The sequence below is a fragment of the Topomyia yanbarensis genome, chromosome 3 (assembly GCF_030247195.1).
Source record: "Topomyia yanbarensis strain Yona2022 chromosome 3, ASM3024719v1, whole genome shotgun sequence".
Classification (NCBI taxonomy): domain Eukaryota; kingdom Metazoa; phylum Arthropoda; class Insecta; order Diptera; family Culicidae; genus Topomyia; species Topomyia yanbarensis.
This window is the reverse complement of record NC_080672.1, coordinates 41,937,543-41,961,589: the sequence shown is the minus strand read 5'-3', so window position 1 is coordinate 41,961,589 and position 24,047 is coordinate 41,937,543. Positions and strand designations below refer to the sequence as shown.

Below are 24,047 nucleotides of genomic sequence, written 5' to 3'. Positions count from 1 at the left end.
CCCGAGCCGGCGTGTGTATGGTCCCGTTTGTTCGAATGAAATGATTTTTTTTTTCGCTGATGTGTGAAGCTCATATGCGCAGTTTGCAACGCGCACTACAATGCATACTGCCCTCAGCCACCAGCACCAGTAGCAAACAGAAAACGTTCAATTCGTCCAAGGTTTTGCTGTCGGTGTGCTACTATCGTTCAGAGACCGGGTTTAGGTACTAGAAAATAATAAATAAATCGCCCGGTAGGAAAATAAAATTATTTTCGATAATTTTGCTATAAATTTGGGTTTAGGCTAGACTTGCTTACCTCAAGAAACGCCAAATGAAAATTTTCAAGAGAAATTACACAGGAAAAAATATTGTCTCAAAGACTTAATGCTAATGACTAACAACTTCTTCTCTTTCGGGACATCGAAAGTTACAGGTCTTTTAGGTCTGTTCACAAGGAATATTTCCAATTTAGAACTAGCGTCAGTCTGATTTCAAGTGCCAAATTCAGAAAATGCAAAGATGAAACGCGATCCAATCTACAACCGCGAAGGGATTTCCATAGTGTGCTGATTGTTTACAGTACTCACACGTGAGAATCTGATTGTCATAAGTACACAGCTTCGTCTAAGAGTAGGCAGATCCATGTTCCAAGATAATGAAGGAAGGAGTGGGGTACTTCAACCGCATTCTCACCACTCGAATCCGGTTCAGAATACTTCCTGGACGATATAGTAGCTATCAGAACATTTCGTATATGTTGAAGCTAAATTTTATAAGCATTATATTCGCTGGTATACATTTAAACCTTTAAATTTTACGCCCTTGGACTTCTCAACGCTCGTAAATGCCGATGAGTAAACTCATGATTATCACTCAATGTCATTTCGAATGATACAAACCTCTTCTGTCGGACCTAAAATAACGGTGCTTTGTTATGAATTTCTGTAGCACAGCGGACATGTACTTAGCGCGGCTGAATAACTGTATGCGTATCCCGTTTACTTTGCGAGCTTTCCAGACCAGGCATGGGAAAAATCATTTCACGAAACGATCAATTTGAAATCATTCACCAACATGCTCTTACTGTGAAACCCGATCTCGGCAACCCTTCTTGTGCAGAGTTACGCGTTCATGCGAAAGCGAGAAGCAAAACACAGAACGGAAAAAAAGTGACAGCGCCCGGCTATGATTCATTCTCCATCGCATACGTAGTGTTTTGAATGAAAGCAGAAAGGATCGCAAATGAATGCATTCTTTCATTCACAAAGATTCATTTCAAAACATTCACCGAATCGTTCTAATAAAAAAAAACTTGTCGTTCTTGTTTATAGACCTATGAAATTTTCACTTGGTGATCCTTATTGTTGTGCTGGTGGAAAAACTACCTACGTTCAGTTGTGTTCTTTTGGAGAGTTTTAGTCGGATCGTGAATGAACGACTGGCTGCTGTCAAAGCAATGAGCGGATTCGCCAAGAATCATGCGAATGAATGATAATTCCCATCCCTGTTCCAGACAGATGTCTTCGGCGAATGAAAGCTGACTGAAATTGCTCACTTATCCTGACTTATTTTATGAGGCAGATCAAAATTTCAGCACCACCCTAAGACTGGCGCCTTTGCCGTAGGGGCAACTCAGCGGATTGCACGTTACGGACCTGTTTCAATCTCATGCTGTTGATCAGTTTGTAGAACTTTCATGCGTCATCTCTCGCAAAGCTTCCTTGTTAATTTTGCTTGATTTATTGCTTATTTTATTCTTCTTTATCTTTTTGTTTGTTTTCTTTTTTCGTTTTTACTTATCTTTACCTCTCTCTCTTCCTCTATTACTATTATTTTCTTGATTTATTTTTTTTAAATTTTCAATGGCATACTAGATTTTTTTTGTGTTCCTCATTTTCAGCATTTCATTTTTCTTTATTGATGTGCTGAATCTATTTTCTTGTAATTTATTCGATTTTTTCCAGTTGGTTGTTTAACTTTTTTATTTTATTCTTTTTGTTTATTACTTTTCTCATTAATTTGTTTGTTTCCATGTTTTTTTTCTCTTTTCTGTTTTTTCTTTTATTTCTGCTCAATTTCTATTCTTTTTTATTTTTTATTTAATTCAATTCTTTCATTCTTTTTCATTCTATGAGTCCTTATTATCAATTTTCTTCCTTTTCACGATGTTTATATTTCATTGCCTCTTCATGAATATTTTCCCTGTTCTTTGTTCATTTTTTTATTCTATTATATCTTATTTCATTGCAAACTTTTTTATATTATCTTTGCTACTTGTGTAATTTTTTATTATGATTATAGAGCTATTAACTTTAGGGCAATTCGCCTCATTTTCAAATTAGAAAAATGTTCTTTGATAAACCTCTAACCCTATAAAGGGGTTGGGAATCCAGCCCAGGTGAGCTGCGCACAATGTAATCGATTTACAGCCTACTCTATGCCCTCATCATTTATTACTTTTCTAATTTTATCCTGCTGTATCTCTTTGTTTGCTTCCTTTTGTTTTCGTTTTTACTTTTTTTTCTTTCATTGTAATTCTTTTTATATTCCCCTCTCGCTCTCTCACTCTCACTTTCTTGAGTTTGTTATTTTCCTATTTTGTCCATAATCGTCTTTTTTGTTTCGTATTTTTATTAATTCTTTTTTCTTCATTGATGCGCTTTTTTTATTTTGCATTTTTTAGATTTTGTTCTTTTCCTTGTTTGATTTTTGTTATTCGTTTTGTTTTATAATTTTTTTACCTCTCTCATCATTTCATCTGTTCCTCTATTTCTTCTCTTCTTTGTTTATTCTATTTGTTCTGTTTATACTTTTTTATTCAATTATATAATTTATTCCTTTTGTCTCTGCAAAATGATATCATTTTTCTTCTTTATCTACTTTTTGCGTATTTCCTTATCTCTTTATGATTATTGTCCCTGGGTTTTGTTCGCTTTCTTTATTTTCTTGTTTTTCATTTTGATTCTTATTGTTTTACGTTTTGTTTTGTAATTTTGTATTTATTTTTTTCCCATTTCATTTTACACATTTTTTTGTTTGTTTAACTAACTCTTCTTTGTTTTTTTATTTCCTAATCATAGTAAATTTCGTCTTTTTCCTTTCCTAGTATTTTTAATCCTAATTTTATCTTCAATATTTTTTATTTCTGTTCTTTCCTCATTTCGGTTTCATTATTTTTTTAATTGCTTGATCTAGTTTTTGTACATTTTTTTGCTCCATTTTCTCGTATACATTTTTGTTTCCTATTTTCTTGCGCTATCTACATCCTTTTCTATTGTTTTTAACTGTATTTGCCTCGATAATTATTTCCATTTATTTTTTTATTTACCTTTTGCACATTTTTACTATTTTGCTTTCCTTTTTTACCTCAGTTCTTTCCCCTTTTTATAAGTGTTGCTTCTTTTCTCTCCCTTTCACCTCCTTGTTTTTCTAATGTGGTATATTGTTCCTATTTTCTATTTTTTTTTCTATTCTGTCCAATTCTATATCTGCTTGTTCTTCTGTTTTTAAGAATTCTTCTTTTTCTGTTTTCCCATTCACCATTTTTTCTTCTTGTCTCCTGGTCTCTTTTTCTTCATTGTTTTCTTCTCTGATTTACATAATCTTTTTAATTTTCTTATTTTTGTGTTATTCTACTTTACTTCATCTTTTTATTTACCATTTATTTTATTTTACTTTACATATTTTTTGCCATTTTAATCTTCCTGTTTTATTATTTTTTAATTACTTTCTATTGTTTTCTCATGTTTTTTTTTCATTTTTCATTTATTTTCTTCCTCACTTTCTTAGACCGCTTTTCTCAGTTCAATTCTTTCGTTTCTTTAATTATCTTATTATTATTTTTATTACTATTTGAATTTTTCAATTGTCTACCTTTTCAATATACTATTATTTTAATTTTATTTCCTATCTTTCAGTTTTTTATTTTCTTTTTGTATTTCTATTAATTTTGTTTTTCCTCGTCTTTTATATGAATTTTTCTATTAATTTTTATTTCTTCCTTTACTTTGAATTTTACTTTACGAACTTTTCAATTTATATTGTTTTTGTAAGCAATACTTACTACTTTCGGTCTTGTTGATCCTTTTCTCCCTTTTCACTTTTCGTTTCCTATTGCGTCTTGTATAGGGTAAGGTGGGGCAAATCCGACCGTTGGGTAAACCCGACCCCCCTCTGTTACCGAAAATCAGAAGCACTACGCGAACTAATATCAATGGTGTCGTGTAGAGCATCGAAAATAATCATAATGGTGGCATGACAGCATTTTATTAATTTACATTGAGATGCTCAAACGACAAAAAGTGTGTTTTTACAACTTTTGATTTGACTTTTGTGAATTATTGCCTACAGGATATATCTGATTGTTAAAGTGATTGCATAAAAATGTAATTGGATTTAAATTCTTTGATTAAAGTCCTACAAAGTGCGTAGATGAATTTGGTTCAACCTTTCTCATAACTTTTTTTTAATTGCATCGTAATGAAAAATGACGCGGTGGGGCAAATCCGACCTCTAAATAGTGGGGTAAATCCGACCGCTTTTTTGCTAAGAAAATGTTTATTTATCAAATTGAAATATATTTTTATTGTTATTTTATATTATTTTTATGAAAAATGGGTCATAATTACAAACGAAAGACACAAAAACGTGATTATTATAGTATTCGTCAAGCAATTGCTCCGATGCAAATGGGAATATCATTACGTGCTACTGCTTGTGATTTTATCATTCCAAGATTGACATTGAACTCCATTTTCTTCATGTTACAATTCAATAACACAACATTCATTGATTTATCATTGAAAAACCATAAAATTTGGTAATATCTACACTAAATCAACCAAAACCATAGGGGGTCGGGTTTACCCCACCATTTTTGAAAACAACAAAAATGAACATTTTCGTAAAACGCTTGTATCTCAAAATATTCCCAAGATCCGAATAAAATGCTTTATATAGAGAGTTGCCCAGGAGTCTAGTCTTTAATTTGGCATATAAAACGACTTGATCCGAGGTAAAATGAGCATTTTACAGCCAAAACCATTTACTAGGTCGGATTTACCCCACCTTACCCTAATCTTGTTTTTGTTTCGTTCTTAGTAGTTTTTTGTGTTTCCTAGCTCTAATTTCTTCTCATCTTTCTTATTTTCACTTTATTTTATATTTTGGTTTACTTATCTTTTTGAATGAAATTCTTCTGAAATCTTCTAAAAACTTTTAAAGTGCTATGAAATTTTCTGGAGTCTGCAAAACTGCTGAAACCTTCTGGAGTCTTCTGAATACCTTTGAAGCATTCTGACATCATCTGAAATCGTTAAAAATTTTATGAAAACATCTGAAGTCTTCTGTAGTTTTCGGAAGCGATCTGGCGTTTTCTAAAATCTTTGCAAGTCTTCTAATGCCTATCTGAAACCTTCTAAAGACTTCTGAAATCTTCTAAGGTATTTTGAGAATTTCGGAAATCTTGTGAAGTCTTTTGAAGCCTTGAAAACTTCTGTAGTCTCTAAAATGTTTGAAAGTCCAAAGGACTTTAGGATTCTTGGAATCCTTCTGACACCTTCTGAAATATTTTGAAATTTCCTGGAATTTTCTGAAATTTTCCAAAGGCTTTCGGTGTCATCTGAAATTTACGGATAACGTCTGAAATTTTCCGAAACCTAAAATCATATAAAGTCTTTAAAAATTTGTTGAAATCTGTTCTATGAAGTCTCCTGAAAGCTTCAGAGAGATCTTTGTCTCTTTTATTTCCTTGTTTTTCTTTTTGCTTTTTTCGGTAGTTATGTACGTTCTAGTTTCCATTTTTTCTCACTTTCTCACTCACTTCTCACTTGTGACATCTTCTGAAATCAGCCTTTCGAAAGTTTCTGGAGTTTTTGAAAAACTGCTGAAGCCTTCTGGAAGTCTTCTGAAGTCTAGGGAGGACTTCCGAAATATTTTGAAGTCTTCTGCCACCTTCTCAATTCTTCTTAAATTTTGTAAAAAGTGCTAAAGACTTCCGTAGTCTTTGGAAGCATTCCGGAGTCTTCTAAAATCTCTGAAAGTTTTCTTAAGTCTATCTGAAATCTTCTGAAGTTTCCTGAGGAATCTTCTGAAGTCTACCGAAACCTTTTGAAGTCTTCTGAAATCTTCTATAATTTTCTGAATGCTTTTGAAGTCTTCTGTTCTTTCCGGAAGCATTCTGGAGTTTTTTAAATTTTTTGGAGCTTGGGCATGAAAGCTTCTAAAGTATTCTAAAATCTTCCAATGTTCTTCTAAATTTTGAGAACTCCGAAATCTTGCGAGATCTGTTGAAGTCCTCCAAAAGCCTTCTGATATTTTCTGAAATCTGCCTTCTGTAGTCTTTGGAAGCACTATGGAGTTCTCCAAATTTTTTGGAAATCCTCTAAAGTCTTTTGGATTTTTTGAAGCTTTCTAAAATATTTCGAAATTTCCTGGAATCTTCTGAAGTTTTCCAAAGGCTTCCGGAAACATCTGAAGCTTTAATTTTTCCGAAACTTTCTAAAATGAATGTGAATGTGAATATGAATTCTTCTAAATGTTGTTGAAACCTGTCCTTCGGAAGTCTTCTGAAATCTTCAGAGAGATATTTGTCTCATTTATTTTCTTGTTTTTCTTTTTTGCTTTTCTCAGTAGTTTCGTATGTTCTAGTTTTCATTTTTTTTCACTTTTCTTATTTTTGCTTTATTTTATTCTATTTCTGTTTTTCTATTTTTTGTGTATTTTTTTAATTCTTCGGCAACCTTCTGAAAAGTGCCATTGAAAAGCATCTGGAGTCTCTGCAAAACTGCTGTAACATTGTGGAGACTTCCGAAATCTTTTAAAGTCTTTTGCCACCTTCTGAATTCTTCTAAAATTTTGAAAAAGTTCTAAAGTCTTCAGAAAACTTCGGAAACATGCTGGGGTCGTCTAAAATCTCTGGAAGTTTTTTTAAAAGTGTATCTGAATTTTTCTGAAGTTTTCTGAGGGCTTCGAAATGTTGTGAAGTCTTCTGAAATCTTCTATAATTTTCTGAAAACTCCTGAAGTCTTTTTAAGTTTCCGGAAGCATACTTGAGCCTTCTAAAATCTATGGAGCATGGGAATAAAACCTTCTGACTGTTCTAAAATCTTCCAATATTCTTCTAAATTTTGAGAACTTTGGAAATCTTGTGAAGTCTTCCAAAAGCCTTCTGATATTTTCTTAAATCTGTCTTTTGTAGTCTTTGGAAGCATTATGGAGCTCTCCAATTTTTTTGGAAGTCCTCTAAAGCCTTTTGGATTTTTGAAGCCTTCTGATACCTTCAGAAATATTTAGCGATTTCCTGCAATCTCCTGAAATTTTCCAAAGGCTTTCGGAATCATCTGAAGTTTTCGGATTTGAGTTTTGCCGAAACCTTTTAAAATCAAACAAAGCCTTCTAAAATTTGTTGAAATCTGTCCTCTGAAGTTTTCTGAAATCATCAGAGAGATTTTTGTTTGTACTATTTTCTTGTTTTTCTTTTTACTTCTATCAGTAACTTTGTATATTCTAGTTTAAAATTCGTTCCCCATTTTCTTTTTTTACTTTATTTTAATTTTTTTTTGTATATTTTCTTTAATTCTCCTAACATTTTCTGAAAACTTCTTATGCCTTTGGAAAGCTTCTGAAGTCTCTGCAAAACTGCTGAAACCTTCTGGAGTCTTCTGAAGTCTTCTGACGACTTCGGAAATTTTGTTAAGTTTTTTATTGAGTGTTTGGAGTCTTCCGAAATCTGTTGAAGACTTCTGCCACCTTGTAATATCTTCAAAAAATTCCATAAACTTCTAGTCTTCTGTAGTCTTCGGAAGCATTCTGGAGTCTTCTAAAATCTCTGGAAGTTTTCTCAAGTCTATCTGAAATCTTTAGAAATTTTCTGAGGACTTAGAAATCTTGAAAAGTCTTCTGAAACCTTTTGAAGTCTTCTATAACTTTCTGAAAACTTCTGAAATCTTCTGCTGTTCCCGGAAGCTTTTTGGAGTCTTCTAAAATCTTTGGAAGTCATCTAAAGTTTAGCTGAAACCTTCTGAAGCCATCTCATGTTGTTCTAAATTATGAGAACTTCCGAAATCTTGTGAAGTCTATTGAAGTCCTCTGACATTTTCTGAAATCTGTCATCTTTAGTCTTTGGAAGCATTATGGAGTTCTCTAAAATTTTTGGACGTCCATCTAAAATCTTTTAAATATTTTGATACCTTCTGAAATATTTTGAGATTGCCTGGAATCTTCTGATTATTTGACTGAAATTTTCCGAAACTGAAATAAGTCATTCTAAAATTTGTTGAAATCTGTCCTCTGAAGCCTTTTGAAATCTTCAGAAAGATTTTTATCTCTTTTTATTGCTTTTCTTATAGTATTTTCAGTAGTTTTGTATGTTCTAGTTTTCAATTTTTTTCACTTTTCTTATCTTCGCTTTATTTTATATTTTTATTTTTTTATTTTTTGTGTATTCTGAAAAAATCTGATGCCTTTTGAAAGCTTCTGGAGTCTCAGCAAAACTGCTGAAACCTTCTGAAATCTTCTGAAGTCCTCTGAGGACTTCGGAAATTTTGGGAAGTGTTTTTAAATCTTTTGTCACTTTCTGAAATCTTCTAAAATGTTCTAAAAATCCAAAAACATCCAGTCTTCTGCAGTCTTAGGAAACATTCTGGAGTTTTTTAAAATCTTTGGAAGTTTTCTCAAGTCTTTCTGAAATCTTATGAAGATTTCTGAGAACTTCAAAATTTTGTGAAGTCTTCCGAAACCTTTTGAAGCGTTCTCACACTTTTTGAAATCTTCTAAAATTTTCTGAAAGCTCCTGACGTCTTCTGTAGTCTTCGGAAGCATTCTGGAATGTTCTTGGAGTCTTCTAAAGCTTTTTGGATTTTTTAGTATCCCTGAAATCCCCAGAATCTTCTGAAATTTTCCAAAGCCTTCAGGAATCATCGCAAGATTTTTTATATCGTCTGGAATTTTCCGAAGCCTTCTAAACTCACTTCAAAAAATTTCTGAAATCAGGTAGGTATTTTCTACAAAGTTGTAAAATATGCCTTTATGGAACTAATATTTTGTAGTCAAGAGAAGATTCATATCATATACGAAATTAGTTCCAAACATACTACTCAGTTAACCCCAACTTTTTCTTCACAAAAAAAGTTCTTGGGAATCAATTATTGATTCACCACCATGTGCTGTTAGATCCCACGCAAAACTGACTCAAACTTACTTCATTAAGAGTTTAATAACTTCTTCCAAGGAATTTGAACTTATTTGTAATCTTCGACAAAGTAATAAACAATAAAATTATTTTTCTTATTATCCCTTGCAGTGATAAATTGGTGCATACAGTACCACCTAGTGGTGAAAACTGCAACTTAGTGTGCAAATCCCAAACAAACTTCGAACACATTGTTCCAGTAGCTATAATTGTTCGATTTGATCCAAATTTTGAGTAGAGACTCCTGGTGGGACTAGGGGAGGGGGCGATTGAGTTTTCAAAAATTCTTTTTTTTTTGGTCAAGCGAAGGTACACACCACTTCAAATTCTTTCAGTATGGTCAACTTTATTAAATGACGAAAAAAGTTACCGATCATCAATAGTGTTTTTTAACTCTCCGGAAACTATTAATAGCAGAATGAAAATATAACGAAGTTCAAAGAGTTTTTCGCTTGTTTGAACAACGAAATTCAAATGGAATAACATGCGTTTAACCTGCTCTACTCCATAATTTCTTTTTCATGGTCGAAAATTTCTTCATCCTCAAACAACGTAATGTAACTATGAAGATCAGATTGCCACGTGTTATTTCTGTCATTATGTGGATGCCGTTAGGAGAAATCCGACGCACCGGTATGTCTTGTTATCTCATCAATAGCGTTTCCTATATGTCTAATTTGAGAAATCAAGTTTATTTATTTCTGAAATTAAGTAGCCTTGTGGTGTGATGTATCGTCGTTTCCATCGAAAGTAACTGATTGCATCTGTTCAATTGCTCGGGTCCATCAGCTCAATACCACCCAAGGGTCCCGAGTAGTCTTAAGACGGCTGCATCCAACGAATCCAGTACCAACCTAAGTAGTCAAGTATGACACATTTCAATAAATAATAATTCCAATCATTCAGATCACTAATAGTGTCATAGAACTGATATATGTTACATAAAAAAATAGAAATTCAAACTCAAACAGTCGCACCCCGATGCTCGATATTAGCTTATTGGATGAACTCGCGCTCTGACCTATTGAACGGAGACCGCAGAGGCACCCACTGGATAATGGCACAGTAGAAATTATAATTGCAAATTTTTCGCAAATAGAAACCGTTTCACTTTTACCTTTACCCCCACCCCGTCCACTCTCCGCGAAATGATAGCCGATCATATTTAAAGCCGAAAGGGGTAAACTGATCCACCGTGCAGCGGAGGGCGAACTGTACGCCAAGTCTATAGCTAGTTTACTGCCTATAATCGCAAGTCAGTCCCATGTAGATACGGAATCGGCATAGAACATGGGACTGATGTGCGATTATGGGCAGTTTAGTCGGAAGGTGTATTTCAACCAAGCAACCCGTACTGCAAGCTGGGTGTCAAAATGAAACAGAAGAAAATCGTCCACATTGGGCGACCGCGCAAGACACAGCATGTGCGGACCGGCCGGGGGGTCTCTGGGTACCGAAGCATAGCGAAAAGCCTAAACTGGAGCGTGCTTCCCGCGAGTTCCAGTTGGCTTCGAGTTTCACCAGAAACGGTCGCTGCCGATGGTCGACACATTCAATATGACAGTAGGGTACACTTTTCGCACACACCGTTTTGCCCGGAACTGTTCTCAGCTGTGTGAAGTTGCGCGCTTGCTTGGGCAACACACGTTTCGGAAGTGTAGCACGCAACAGAGGAGGAGAGGAAGATGTTTAGTATGTTTGTACATACGGATGGGTTGTATTATACTTACAAAACGGCTACAGATTATTTTTTAGTTGGTTGAGTAATTATGCGAGAATCGCAACGGATTTCGAAACAAGTCTAATCACATCGTGTCGGGTATCGAACTTCTTGATTTCTCGGGTTAGTTTTCCTAAGCAAACAGTTTATAATAAAAAATTGCCAGTTATGCTATTTTCGCATACAGTATTACTGTAAAACGCTACGAGTTCCGCTCAAAGTGCGTAGCAGTGTTGTAAAACTTTTCAGCTGTCATTCATCTCATAAATCTACATCACAAAAATACCTAACAAAACCCCAGCCTACTGCTGGCAGCTAATAGGAAAAGTGGTTATACGAGGAGGGGGGGGGTTGCATTTGCACCCAATAGCAGCCACCGAAGAAGGTGGTTCCGTGCGCACCGCCCTCGGAGGGTGGAAGATATAATTGCAGAAGATAACTCGGTTACAAATGAAATTAAATCGTGTAGGAAAGTGAGCATGTAATTTATGAAGTGTTTCCCAGTGTTGTTTGTTTGTTGGTTCGTTTGTTTGTATCTATCCGTACACTCACGGCTCACAGTTCATTAGCAGTCAGCGACCGTCGTGAACGCAACACAACACATCTCTCGGTGCATTCGGGTTTCGTTTCTCGATGCGTTCGATTGCCTCTTTTTGCTACCTTTAAGGGTGCTCGGATTTTATGCATAAATTGCTGCAATCGTAGCCGGGTATTCGCTTTTTCTAGAGGCCATATGTGATTTTGTTTTACTCTGTGGCGATCGTAGTTACTTGGCTCGAGCTCTTACTCGATGCCGATATTATATACGCTCGAGAAGGTCTGCTGCTGCCCTCCATGAGATACAGAATTTCATGTCGATGTCGCAAGTTGCCTGCGCAAGCTTTTGTATGTGTGTTTGTGTGTGTGAGTGGGCGGGGGGTCTGTAAGAGCCCGATTGGGAAATCAATAGATCGATTACTCGGCCGATCTGCGGCGGTTTCTTTCCCACGGTGGAGCTGAGCTGCTGCTGCTGCTGCTTTTGATGCTGGATCACGACGATAATAAGGATCCAGGGCGGAGAGCCGCACTGCTGCGAACCAATCGGAAAGTTTTGGATATTTACGTAACTCAGCAAATTGATTCTTGCCATAACTAAAAACCGAAGCTAAGGCCCGCCAAGTGATGTCACAGCTGTGCTCGGTTGATTAATACGTGTACTATTTTCGAGAGCAGCTTTTTACATTTTTACGTTTAAGTTACTACATTTTCGTTTCAGTTCCTAGATTTTTATTTTTATTTTATTATTGAAATTTTTAGTTTCCCATATTTAGGCATTCGTTTTTAGATTATAGTTCCTGGGTTTTTGATTTTAAAAGTTTTTTGGTTTTATTTATTTTTTTTATTTTTTGTATCTAGCATTTCGTTTTGAGCTTTTAGTGGCTTTTGTTTAAAATTTACAGCTCCTAATTTTTGATCTTATGTTTATTTCAGTTTTTTGTTTCCTCCGTTTTTTTGTTTTTCTTTTTATTTTAAATTTTCAGTTTGTATTATAATTTTTATGTTTTAGTCTTTAGTTTCAATTCACAATGTTTGGTTTGCAGTCTCTTGCTGCTAGATTACAGTTCCTATAGTTTCAAGGTGTTCTGTTTTCTTGTTAGATTAGATTTATTGATTCTTTTGATTTGTTTCGAATGTCTTGCTTCTCCTGTCTGGTGTAATGTTGCATGCATCTCGTTTATGGTTTCGTAGCTTGTTTTATATATTTTATTTTATTTATTCAGTTTTCTGTTTCCTATTTCTTGTGAACTTTCCTTTTCTTATTTTTGTGATAATTTTGTTTCCTTATTCTTTTGCGTGTTGTTTTTATGCTTGTTTTGCCATTCAATTTAGTTTTGCTTTTTGCTTTTTGTTCTTTTATCTAGTGTTTTTATTTGTTTCGTTCGTATATTTTGTTTGTTCAGTTTTTCCTATTTAAATTGTTATACCTGTTAATTTATAATATTATTTTTTTCGTCATTTCCTTTATTTATTGTTTTCTATGTTACCTTACATTCCTGTTCTCTCGTCTTCCTGTTCTTTAGTATTTTTTCTTGTAATTTTATATTCCAGTTTCCTTGTTTTTCATCTTCTTATTTTATTGTTTTCCTGCTTTCTCGTCTCCTCGTATTCATGTTGTCTTGTATTCCTGTATTCTTCTGTTCTCTTTTGCAGTTTTTATTCATTTTTCTGTTATTTGTGATATTTTGTTCTGTTGTTTTACTAATTTAATATTTCATTATATTCTTGTGCTCTTACTTTCTTAGTTTTCTTCTTCTTATGTTACACGTATTCTTGCTTTATGCTTTTTGTTTATTTTTTTTTTCCTGTACCATATTTTTTGCTTTTGTGTTTCTTTCTTCCTTTTTTAATGTTGTTTGCTTTCTTGTATATTTGTATTTTTGTGATCTTGTTGATTTTTTTCTTGTTAATGAATTCTTGTTGAATTTCTTTTTTTGCTAGTTTGAAATTTTCGTTGTTTAGTTTTGTTTGTTTCCTGTGCTCTTGTTTCTTTTTTGTTCTTTGATTTCTCGTTAAATTGTTACATTTTTCCTTTCTTGTTTTCCTGTTTTGTTCTTTTCCAGTTTCCTTGCCTAAAATTCTTTTTCCTTTATTCCTTTTTTATTTTTTGTTTTCTCGTTTCTTTTTTGCTAATCTTACGTTTTTAATTCTTTTCGATTCCATGTCACCTTTTCTAGCTTCCTTGTGTTTCTGTTTTGTTTGTTTTATAGAGTGTGCGTAAAGGCGCTTTAACCTAGACTTATTGGCCAGTTCAAGGTGTAAATACCTCTGTCCCATCCCAAATGGACCAAAGCAGTGACATTAAACTTCTTAGCCAAGTCGCTCCCATCAATTTACTATATCCCCTTTAAATTGCGAATAATAAGACCGCGCAATTGCTATCGCCGAATGACTCACGCCCCAGTTTGGAAATTGAATTAAATAACGCTATTAACTCAGGGTGGCGTTTCTTGGGCACAAAAAAAGTATGGAAAGCTGACTGGAGTGAGTACGATGCGCGAGAAATAAATCGATTGAATCAACAAAAACAGGCGGATAAGGCTAGAAGGCGTAAAAAGAAACAAATATTTAGAAACCGGAATACTAATATTAAAAACAACAACAACAACAATATTTTTCCACCTGATCGGAGACCCCCTGCAACAATAAACGATCGTTATTATGGCCCGCCGGCCAATTTTTCCAATCGCAACTTTTTTAATCGTGCCAGTAGCTCCAGTCATAACCAAAACCGTCATCCCAATCATAGCTGCAACACGAATTTTCTACCACCGGATAGAGTGCTTCTTGCAGCAGCCAAGGATCGTTTTTCCGGTCTACCTACAAATTATATTCCATCGATTCAATTTACACGAGGCGAGATTTTGAATCCCTACCCAGCACGTGATACATCAAGATCATCGCAACAATTAAATGCAATAAATACGGAATGTTCGCCATCATCATCACCGTGTGAGGCATGCCGCTTTCAACATTCGTGTTTTCGGTAGTTTCGACACTTTCCTTAGAAGAAGAAAAAGACGAGTTTGCTGTTGAGCACAGTGTTTTCCAAGAATTAGATAATGATGGTAGACTTTCCAATACAAAAAAGACTGCGACAGAATTATTAATGTATTGTCAAAATTTTAATAGGATGAAAAGTCCAGCCAAAATGGCAGAAATTCATAAACGTATATTAGGTTCGTCATTTTTGGTTATATTAGGAACTGAAACTAGCTGGGACGATAGCGTAAAAAGTGAAGAAATTTTCGGCAGTGGTTTTAACGTATTCAGAGACGATCGAAATCTTCACGAATCTCAAAAGAAGTCTGGCGGGGGAGTACTTGTGGGTATTTCGGCTCAATTTAATTCAGAAATTCTAGTCACAGTGAAGTTTAAGGAATTTGAACATGTGTGGGTTAAATCAAACATTGCCGGCGAAATGCATGTTTTTGCCTCTGTATATTTCCCACCAGAGCATGCTAATATAACATCGTACGAAGCTTTTTTCCAAATTGCTGAACAAATTTTATCTGAACTCCCAGCCGAGGTTAAAGTTCACATTTACGGTGACTTTAACCAACGCAACGCAGATTTTATTGCGGACTCTGAAAACGAACATATTTTAATCCCAGTCGTGGGAGAAAACGAAACATTGCAGTATATTTTCGACAAAACTGCTAGCATAGGACTAAATCAAATAAATCACGTAAAAAATCGACAGAATTGCTATCTCGATCTTTTATTTACAAACATTCAGGAAGACTTCTGTGTATCTGAATCTCTAACTCCTTTGTGGAAAAATGAAGCATTTCATACTGCTATTGAATTTTCCTTATTCATCCATGAAATTCAAAAACCCAGCGATTGTGACTTTGAAGAAGTCTTTGAATACCATAAAGCCAATTATGACAATATCAGGCGGAAGCTAAGTAGTGTCGACTGGCAAAATAGCCTTAGAAATGAAGAAAATATTGTAACCGTAGTGGACGTATTTTACAAAATTATTTTCAAAATAATTTATGAAGAGGTGCCTATTAAGAAAAAAAAACGACACGGCAACTCGAAGCATCCCGTTTGGTATAATAGACAAATTAAGAGTTTGAAAAATAGGAAGCAAAAAGCCCATAAGCTATATAAGAAAAACCAAAATAATGAGGACTTGGAAAAATATTTCGACATTTGCGATAAACTAAATATGGCCATAGATTCTGCACTTGCGGATTATAATTCAAAAACGGAACAGCAGATCAAATCTTGTCCAAAGAATTTTTTCAACTACGTCAAAACTAAATTAAAATCAGACAATTTCCCATCAACAATGCACTTGGATGACAACGTACATGATAACTCGGAAGAAATCTGCAACCTATTTCCAACATTCTTCCAAGAAATATATACGACTTTTTCTGAACAAGACCGTGATCGCGATTACTTCGCTTTTCTTCCCGATTTTCCTTTGGATATTAGTGTCAATCATGTCATAGTGGAAGACATTTTCAATTCTCTAAAACATTTAGATGTATCAAAAGGTTCTGGCCCTGATGGAATCCCACCATTATTTATGAAAAACCTAGCAACCGAGTTAACTGCCCCATTGTTCTGGCTGTTTAATAAGTCTTTGCAATCTGGACAGTTCCCTAAAATATGGAAAAAATCTTTTTTAGTGCCTATATATAAATCTGGCAAAAAATCTGACGTACGTAATTATCGTGGTATAGCCATAATCTCCTGTATTCCGAAACTTTTCGAATCAATCATTAACGAAAAAATATTTCTTCAAATAAAAAACAGAATTTCCAACCTCCAGCATGGCTTCTTCAAAGGTCGTTCGACCTCAACAAACTTACTAGAATTTATTAATTATACACTGATTGCAATGGATAATGGAAACTACGTGGAGGCACTTTATACAGACTTTAGTAAAGCATTTGATCGCATTGACATCCCAATGTTACTTTATAAATTGACAAAGATCGGCATTGAGCCTGGGCTACTTACATGGTTAGAATCATATCTCTCCGAACGTCAGCAAATAATTAAATTTAAAGGAAAGCAATCTAATCCGATTAAAGTCACCTCAGGAGTTCCACAAGGCTCTCATTTAGGCCCTCTATTGTTTATTTTATACGTGAACGATATCTCCTTCATTCTCAAAAAACTGAAAATACTAATTTATGCGGACGATATGAAACTTTATTTGGAGATAAGAAATGCCGAGGATATTAATACATTTCAAAACGAAATACAAATTTTCCACATGTGGTGTCAAAAAAGCCTCTTACAACTGAACGTGAAAAAGTGTAATTCAATAACCTTTAGTAGAAAACGACAAACACCGAATGTTGAGATTACCTTAGGAAATCAGACTGTAGTAAAATGCGAAAGAATTAGGGATTTAGGTGTTATATTAGATTCAAAGTTAAATTTTATTGATCATTATAACACAATTATACACAAAGCTAACAACATGCTCAGTTTTATAAAACGCTTTAGCTATCATTTTGAAGATCCTTATACAATAAAAATATTATATATTGCATATGTTAGGTCGATATTGGAATATTGCAGTATTATTTGGTGCCCTTTTTCAAGCAGACATGAAGAACGAATAGAATCGGTACAAAAACAGTTTTTATTATTTGCCCTTCGTAAATTAGGATGGACAGCATTCCCTCTGCCATCTTATGAAGCACGCTGCTTGCTTATCAATATTCAAACATTAAAGGAGCGTCGCGAGTTTGCAATGCTCTCATTCATTAATAATATCGTTTCGCATCGTATCGATTCAGCTGAAATTTTATCCAAATTGAACTTTTATGCACCTTCACGACAGCTACGAAATCGAAGTATATTTTCAATAACTCCTTTTCGCACAAACTATGCAAAATATAGCCCCATAAATCGAATGATGTCTATTTATAATCACTATTGCGACTCAATTGATTTTACAATGTCTAAACTGAAACTAAAGCAATATTTTAAACACAAAAGAAATTCTAACGCGTAAGAGGATGATTCAGTAAAAGCCGAAATTGCTTCATTTATACTAAATTCACGAAATATACACATTAGTAATTAAGGAAATCTGTAGTCTACATCGATTGACGAAATAAATAAATAAATTGAAACGGTCGGTACGGTTGTCCTCGATACGTCCTCTTTTAAGATTCAAAACAATTCGTTAATGAAATTATTCATTAAATGCATAATTTAGGTTCCGTCTAATTTTGAAATATTTTCAAACCCAACTCTGCACAGTAGGCCTGGCCGTTTTAATATTTGCGACATATCAAAATATGCTTCAAATATTAATGTTGACAAGAAAAAACACTTCAGAATAGTTGCAGTGTTTTCCAGGATGCTTTTCATTACTGGCTGTGTAAGGGTTAGAATAGAATAGAATAGTTCCCGTTTTGTTTGTTTTGTTAACTTGCTTTCTTTTTTATTTTATAGTTCGATTACGTTTTGTTTTCTTCTTTTCTTGTTTCCTTAATTTCTTGATCTCTATTTTCTGTGCTTTCTTTTTTATTTGAATTTGCTGTGTTCTTTGTTATTCGTTAATGGGTTAATATTTGTTCTTTGCTCTTTGTTCGTCGTATTGTGTTCTTTATTTTTTGTTCTTTGTAATCTGTTCAGTGTTTTTTGTTCTTCGTTGTTTGTTCGTCGTTCTTAGTTCTCGGTTCTTGGTTTTCGGTTTTTAGTTTTTTTGGTTTGGTGCATTGCCCTCAATTCTTGGTTCTTTGTTTTACGATCTTGGTTTTGGTATTGGTTTTGTTCTTTGATCTTTGTTCTTTGTTCTTTGTTCTTTGTTCTTTGTTCTTTGTTCTTTGTTCTTTGTTCTTTGTTCTTTGTTCTTTGTTCTTTGTTCTTTGTTCTTTGTTCTTTGTTCTTTGTTCTTTGTTCTTTGTTCTTTGTTCTTTGTTCTTTGTTCTTTGTTCTTTGTTCTTTGTTCTTTGTTCTTTGTTCTTTGTTCTTTGTTCTTTGTTCTTTGTTCTTTGTTCTTTGTTCTTTGTTCTTTGTTCTTTGTTCTTTGTTCTTTGTTCTTTGTTCTTTGTTCTTTGTTCTTTGTTCTTTGTTCTTTGTTCTTTGTTCTTTGTTCTTTGTTCTTTGTTCATTGTTCCATAGTTCTTTGGGCCTTGCGTTCTGTTTTTTGATCTTGGTACTTTGAATTTAATGATTTGTGCATTTTAATTTTGGTTTTTTGCTTATTTTTTATTTTCGTTATTTTTCCGTTTTCTGTATCCCAGTTTCCATTTCCCTTTTTCTGCTTTGTTTTCTGTTTTCAGGTTTTGGTTTTCTTTACCTGTTTTCTGTTGTTTTATTTTTTCTACCTCCCGTTATCCGTTCTGCTTCCCGGTTTCCGATTTCTGTTTTGCTTTAATTTATGTTTTAAATTTTCAATATTCAACGTTCAATGTTCAATGTTCAATGTTCAATGTTCAATGTTCAATGTTCAATGTTCAATGTTTAATGTTCAATGTTCAATTTTCAATTTGAAATTTTCAATTTTCAATTTTAAACTTTTAATTTTCGATTTTCAAATTTTAATCTTTCGATTCTGAATTTGGAATCTTGGATTTTTTTTTCAATTTTCAATTTACAGTGATCAGTTTCAGTCTCAGACTACTGTTTATAGTTTATAGCTCACAGTTTTAAGAATTCAGTCTCCAGTTTTCGTATTTCCGTTTTCCATTTTTTGGATTTTTTTTCCATTTTCTGTTTCCTGGTATTTTTGTATGTTGCATTTTGCAATTTGCATTTTTTGTATGTTTGTATATTTGTATTTTTGTGTTTTTGTATTTTTGTGTATTTTTGTATTTTTATATTTTTGCATTTTTGTATTTTTGTATTTTTGTATTTTTGTATTTTTGTATTTTTGTATTTTTGTATTTTTGTATTTTTGTATTTTTGTATTTTTGTATTTTTGTATTTTTGTATTTTTGTATTTTTGTATTTTTGTATTTTTGTATTTTTGTATTTTTGTATTTTTGTATTTTTGTATTTTTGTATTTTTGTATTTTTGTATTTTTGTATTTTTGTATTTTTGTATTTTTGTATTTTTGTATTTTTGTATTTTTGTATTTTTGTATTTTTGTATTTTTGTATTTTTGTATTTTTGTATTTTTGTATTTTTGTATTTTTGTATTTTTGTATTTTTGTATTTTTGTATTTTTGTATTTTTGTATTTTTGTATTTTTGTATTTTTGTATTTTTGTATTTTTGTATTTATGTATTTTTGTATTTTTGTATTTTTGTATTTTTGTGTTTTTGTATTTTTGTATTTTTGTATTTTTGTATTTGTATTTTTGTATTTTTGTATTTTTGTATTTTTGTATTTTTGTATTTTTGTATTTTTGAATTTTTGTATTTTTATATTTTTATATTTTTGTATTTTTATATTTTTATTTTTTTGTATTTTTGTATTTTTGTATTTTTATATTTTTATATTTTCATATTTTTATATTTTTATATTTTTATATTTTTATATTTTTATATTTTATATTTTTGTATTTTTTTATTTTTATATTTTTATATTTTTGTATTTTTGTATTTTTGTATTTTTGTATTTTTGTATTTTTGTATTTTTGTATTTTTGTATTTTTGTATTTTTGTATTTTTGTATTTTTGTATTTTTGTATTTTTGTATTTTTGTATTTTTGTATTTTTGTATTTTTGTATTTTTGTATTTTTGTATTTTTGTATTTTTGTATTTTTGTATTTTTGTATTTTTGTATTTTTGTATTTTTGTATTTTTGTATTTTTGTATTTTTGTATTTTTGCATTTTTGTATTTTTGTATTTTTGTATTTTTGTATTTTTGTATTTTTGTATTTTTGTATTTTTGTATTTTTGTATTTTTGTATTTTTGTATTTTTGTATTTTTGTATTTTTGTATTTTTGTATTTTTGTATTTTTGTATTTTTATATTTTTATATTTTTATATTTTTGTATTTTTGTATTTATTTATTTTTGTATTTCTGTATTTTTGTATTTGTTTTTCTGGATTTTTATATATGTTCTATTTTTGTAGTTTTGTATTTCTGTATTTTTTTGATTTTGTATGTTTGCATTTTTTGTATTTTTTGCATGTTTGCATTTTTAAATTTTAGTACTCTAGTATTTTTGTATTTTGAACATAATTAATATCTGGTATTATGCTTCTTGTTTCATTTTTCGTTATAGTTTTTAATTTTTGTTCTTTGATCTTCTGTATTTTTACCTTTTGTTTTTGGCTTGTTTTAGTCTTTTTTGGTTGTGGTTTTCATGTATTTCGATAGTTTGTCTTCTATTATTAATTGTTTGTTTTTTCGTGCTCTGATTTCTGCTCCTTGTTTTGCTGTTTGCATTATTTTTGTTTTTGTGGAATTATTATTTTTTGTTCTTTATTGGATTTTTGTTTTCGCTTGGTTGATTTATTGTTCATTGCTTCTTAGTTTTCTGTTTTTTCCGGCATATTTTTTTTCTTTTTGGGGATCTTTTTTTATTTTGTGATTCGATTTTTGTTTTTTTATTTTTATTAAGTGCACTTTCGTTTCGTTTTTCTGTTCTTTTTTTCCAATTTATTGGTGTTTGTGTCTCGCGTTTCTATTTGATTGCTTTTGTGAACATTTCGTTTTGTTTTTAGTTTCTGGATTTTTCTTACTACTTTCTTGTTCCTAGCTTATTGCTTCTTATTTTTCATTTCACATTTTTTATAGCATTTAAATGTATTTTGCTGTTGTATTTTTGGTACTTGTATTCCCTTTAACATATTTTTTATCTTTGTTTTCTTTTGATTGATTTTTTTTTGTTCAGTGTTTCTTTGTTTTATTTTTTTCCGCACATTTTTTGCCGCTTTGTGTTTTGTTTTTTATATGATTATTGTATTTAATTTTTATCAGAGCATTTTTGTTTCATATATCTGTTTTTCTGTTTTATTGATGTTCGTGTCTCTTTTTTCTAGTTTGTTGTTTTTTGTGACCTTTGTTTGCTTTTTTGTTTCTTGTTTATAATTTCTTGTTTTTGCTTTCATGCCTCTTGCTTTCTATTTCTTATTTCTCATTTCTTGTTTATTTTGTTTTGCATTTTGTTGCTTTTTGTGGTACTTGTATTCTTTCCAAGATTTTTTTGCTTGTAGCTTTAATTTTTTGTTGTTTGTGCTCTGTTTTTCTTTTATTTTGTATTTCGTATTGTTTCTTGTTTTATTCATTAATTTTTATTTATTGCTTGTTAGATTCATGGTTTTGCGTGCTTTTTCCTTGTTTTTTCATGTTTGTTTTCTTTTTGGTAGTTTTTAGTTTTTTCTTTGTTTTTGGTTTTTTGATATTGTGTTTTGATTTTACAATTTACTATTTCCTGTTGTCCTAATTTTCGTATTTCCTATTTCTAATTTATTATCTTTAATCAAACTGGTTGGGTACACAACGACTTTCGTTGCTGTGGAGAAGAGCTTGTATTGATGTCTTATATTAATTTATTGCAAAAAATTAGCAACGCTCAGTGAGGAGTTTCTACAGAGGTTGGGACAATTTGCGCAGCCATCTTTTGGTGTTGAACAAGCTTACCTGCAAATCAGTTTTGACAGGAAATGATTCACTTACAATTTCTGAAAAGAAGAGAGGAAATTTGTTAATTCACTTGCAAGTAATGAAATTAAGATTCTTTATTTCAATACAGAATAACCAGAATAGTTTTTTATCAGTTTTCTAAAAGAATATCGATGTTTATGCACACAGATTTGTGGCACTGGTTTATATTTCTCTTCCTTCATTTTACTTCGAGCGTACAGTAAAGAATAAAGTGTGAAAGTGTAGAGAGTAAAGAGTAAATAAGACAACATAAAATAGTAAAAAGAAAAGAAAAAGAGTACTGCATTTAGATCAAATAGGAAAAAGTCAAACCTGAAAGTAAAGAGCAGTTCAAAATACGAAAAGTAAGCTCGAGTCAGTCCAAAACTAACGATTAAACAAGGGAAAACACAAGTGAGAGTAAGATTAAGCAAACCACAAGAGTAAAGAAAAGTGAGCATAGAAGGAAGAAACTTTTGAAAACAGAGTTACGGTTGATTTGATTTATTAAAAGAAATTCAAACGATTTACTTTCGCTGATGATTCTAGTCGTACCCGAAAATCCATTTCCGCCAAACATCAAAGCACCAACTTAATTTTCAACATGCCCGGTATCGCACACCCTTAATTAGCCCAACGCTTCAACAATAGTTCACGGAAGCGAAAGCCTATACAGTTGCCAGCCAGTACCCTCCGGCTACTGCCTTTCAACCAGTCAGAAACCAAGTAGGTACGTATCATCGCCGTGGCTTCGGTAGCCAGGAGGCCTGCCCTATCGAAAGCAATAGCCAATTATATAATAATGAGGAAGTTGGCAAAAATATTGTAATCACAGTAATCCAAGCTCTCATATTTCATCTCTTTTCTTTCTTGTGTAGTAGGCCTGACCTGCTATCTGCTGATGCTGTTGTTGTTGTTGTTGATGTTATTATTAGAGGTAGTGCTGTGTGTTACAGTTGCCCTTCTCTTTTCACCTAGTTTCCAGCGCTACACATTCGGGCTCCGGCAAACGACCCACCGAGGCACAAGCAAGAGGCGCACGTACCTACATACCTACAGTGACTGTTTTGTTACATTTGGGATAATGGCAGTGGCTGGCGGGTCGGTGGCGGTAAGTTGTAGGATCAAGGGAGCAACGGTACAACACAATGCGAAGCTTTTGCAGCAATTCGCAAAAAAGCAACAAAAGCTGATCGACGACAGCGGCGCGATGACGACAGCAACCAGCCAGCAACAACAACAACAACATTCAGCGCAGAAAGTCCAAAGCAAGGCGCACATGTTAAGCAGCCTCGAGTACGACCCGAACCGAGACGGCAGCGGTCGAGCCGTGCGCTGAATAACCAACTGTTTGGGATTTATTGAGGGTCGATGTGGTTGCGTGTACGTGGGCGAAGATGTACCTCTACTCAGAGAGGATCAATACAGGATGAAAACTGATTTTGAGTGGATTTATTAGATCATGTCGTCGAGATTTTCCTAACATCGGCTATTAACTAACAAAATCACTCCACGTTACGACAACCATCCAATCTGGGCATGCTCGGTAAAAGTCTAAATTGAATCAAATTATGACCCTTCAACTCAAGTGAGGGCAATCTGTAAAGGAAACCAACTGTCAAAACAGAGGCGCACAGATGAAGCGGCGACCGGTAAAGACAGGGAAAATCCGACATCCCGAAGAGAAATATCAAAAAGAAACGAAATGCAAGTTCTCGCGTAGCTTCCAGCAGCCGAGATGAGATGGGCCTTCCCTTCCATAAACTTCTTCAACACAGAAGCGTCCGTCCGCATACATACACATCGACACAAACGAGAAATGGGAACAAAACAGAAACGGGCCTACTACGCCACCGGATAGCAGCAGCAGCGGTGGTCGGTCGGTCGGTTGGTTGGTATACAAACATCCAGGGCTGGGTTTTGGGTGGAATGAATTAAGATCTTGTTAATTCTTTACACTTCATACAAAGAAGAGCCCGAGCTGAAGTGCTTCGAGCGCCTGCCTGCCAAGCTGTAAGGTATAGTGCTGCTTCCTTGGTACGTTGCTGGGCGAACCGCTATGCCGTGACCGATAACAGGTAGTTGACAT

At 33.1% G+C, this 24,047-nt stretch overlaps 1 protein-coding gene across 1 annotated transcript in view; it reads right to left on the bottom strand.

The window, feature by feature from the left end:
* LOC131690418 (neurogenic protein mastermind) overlaps window positions 1-21,974 on the bottom strand; it is a 337,622-nt gene extending 315,648 nt beyond the window's left edge. The window contains exon 1 of the mRNA XM_058976156.1: window positions 21,956-21,974. The gene's annotated coding sequence lies outside the window, so the exon portion shown is untranslated. The remainder of the gene's footprint in view (window positions 1-21,955) is intronic.
* Window positions 21,975-24,047: the final 2,073 nt, after the last annotated feature.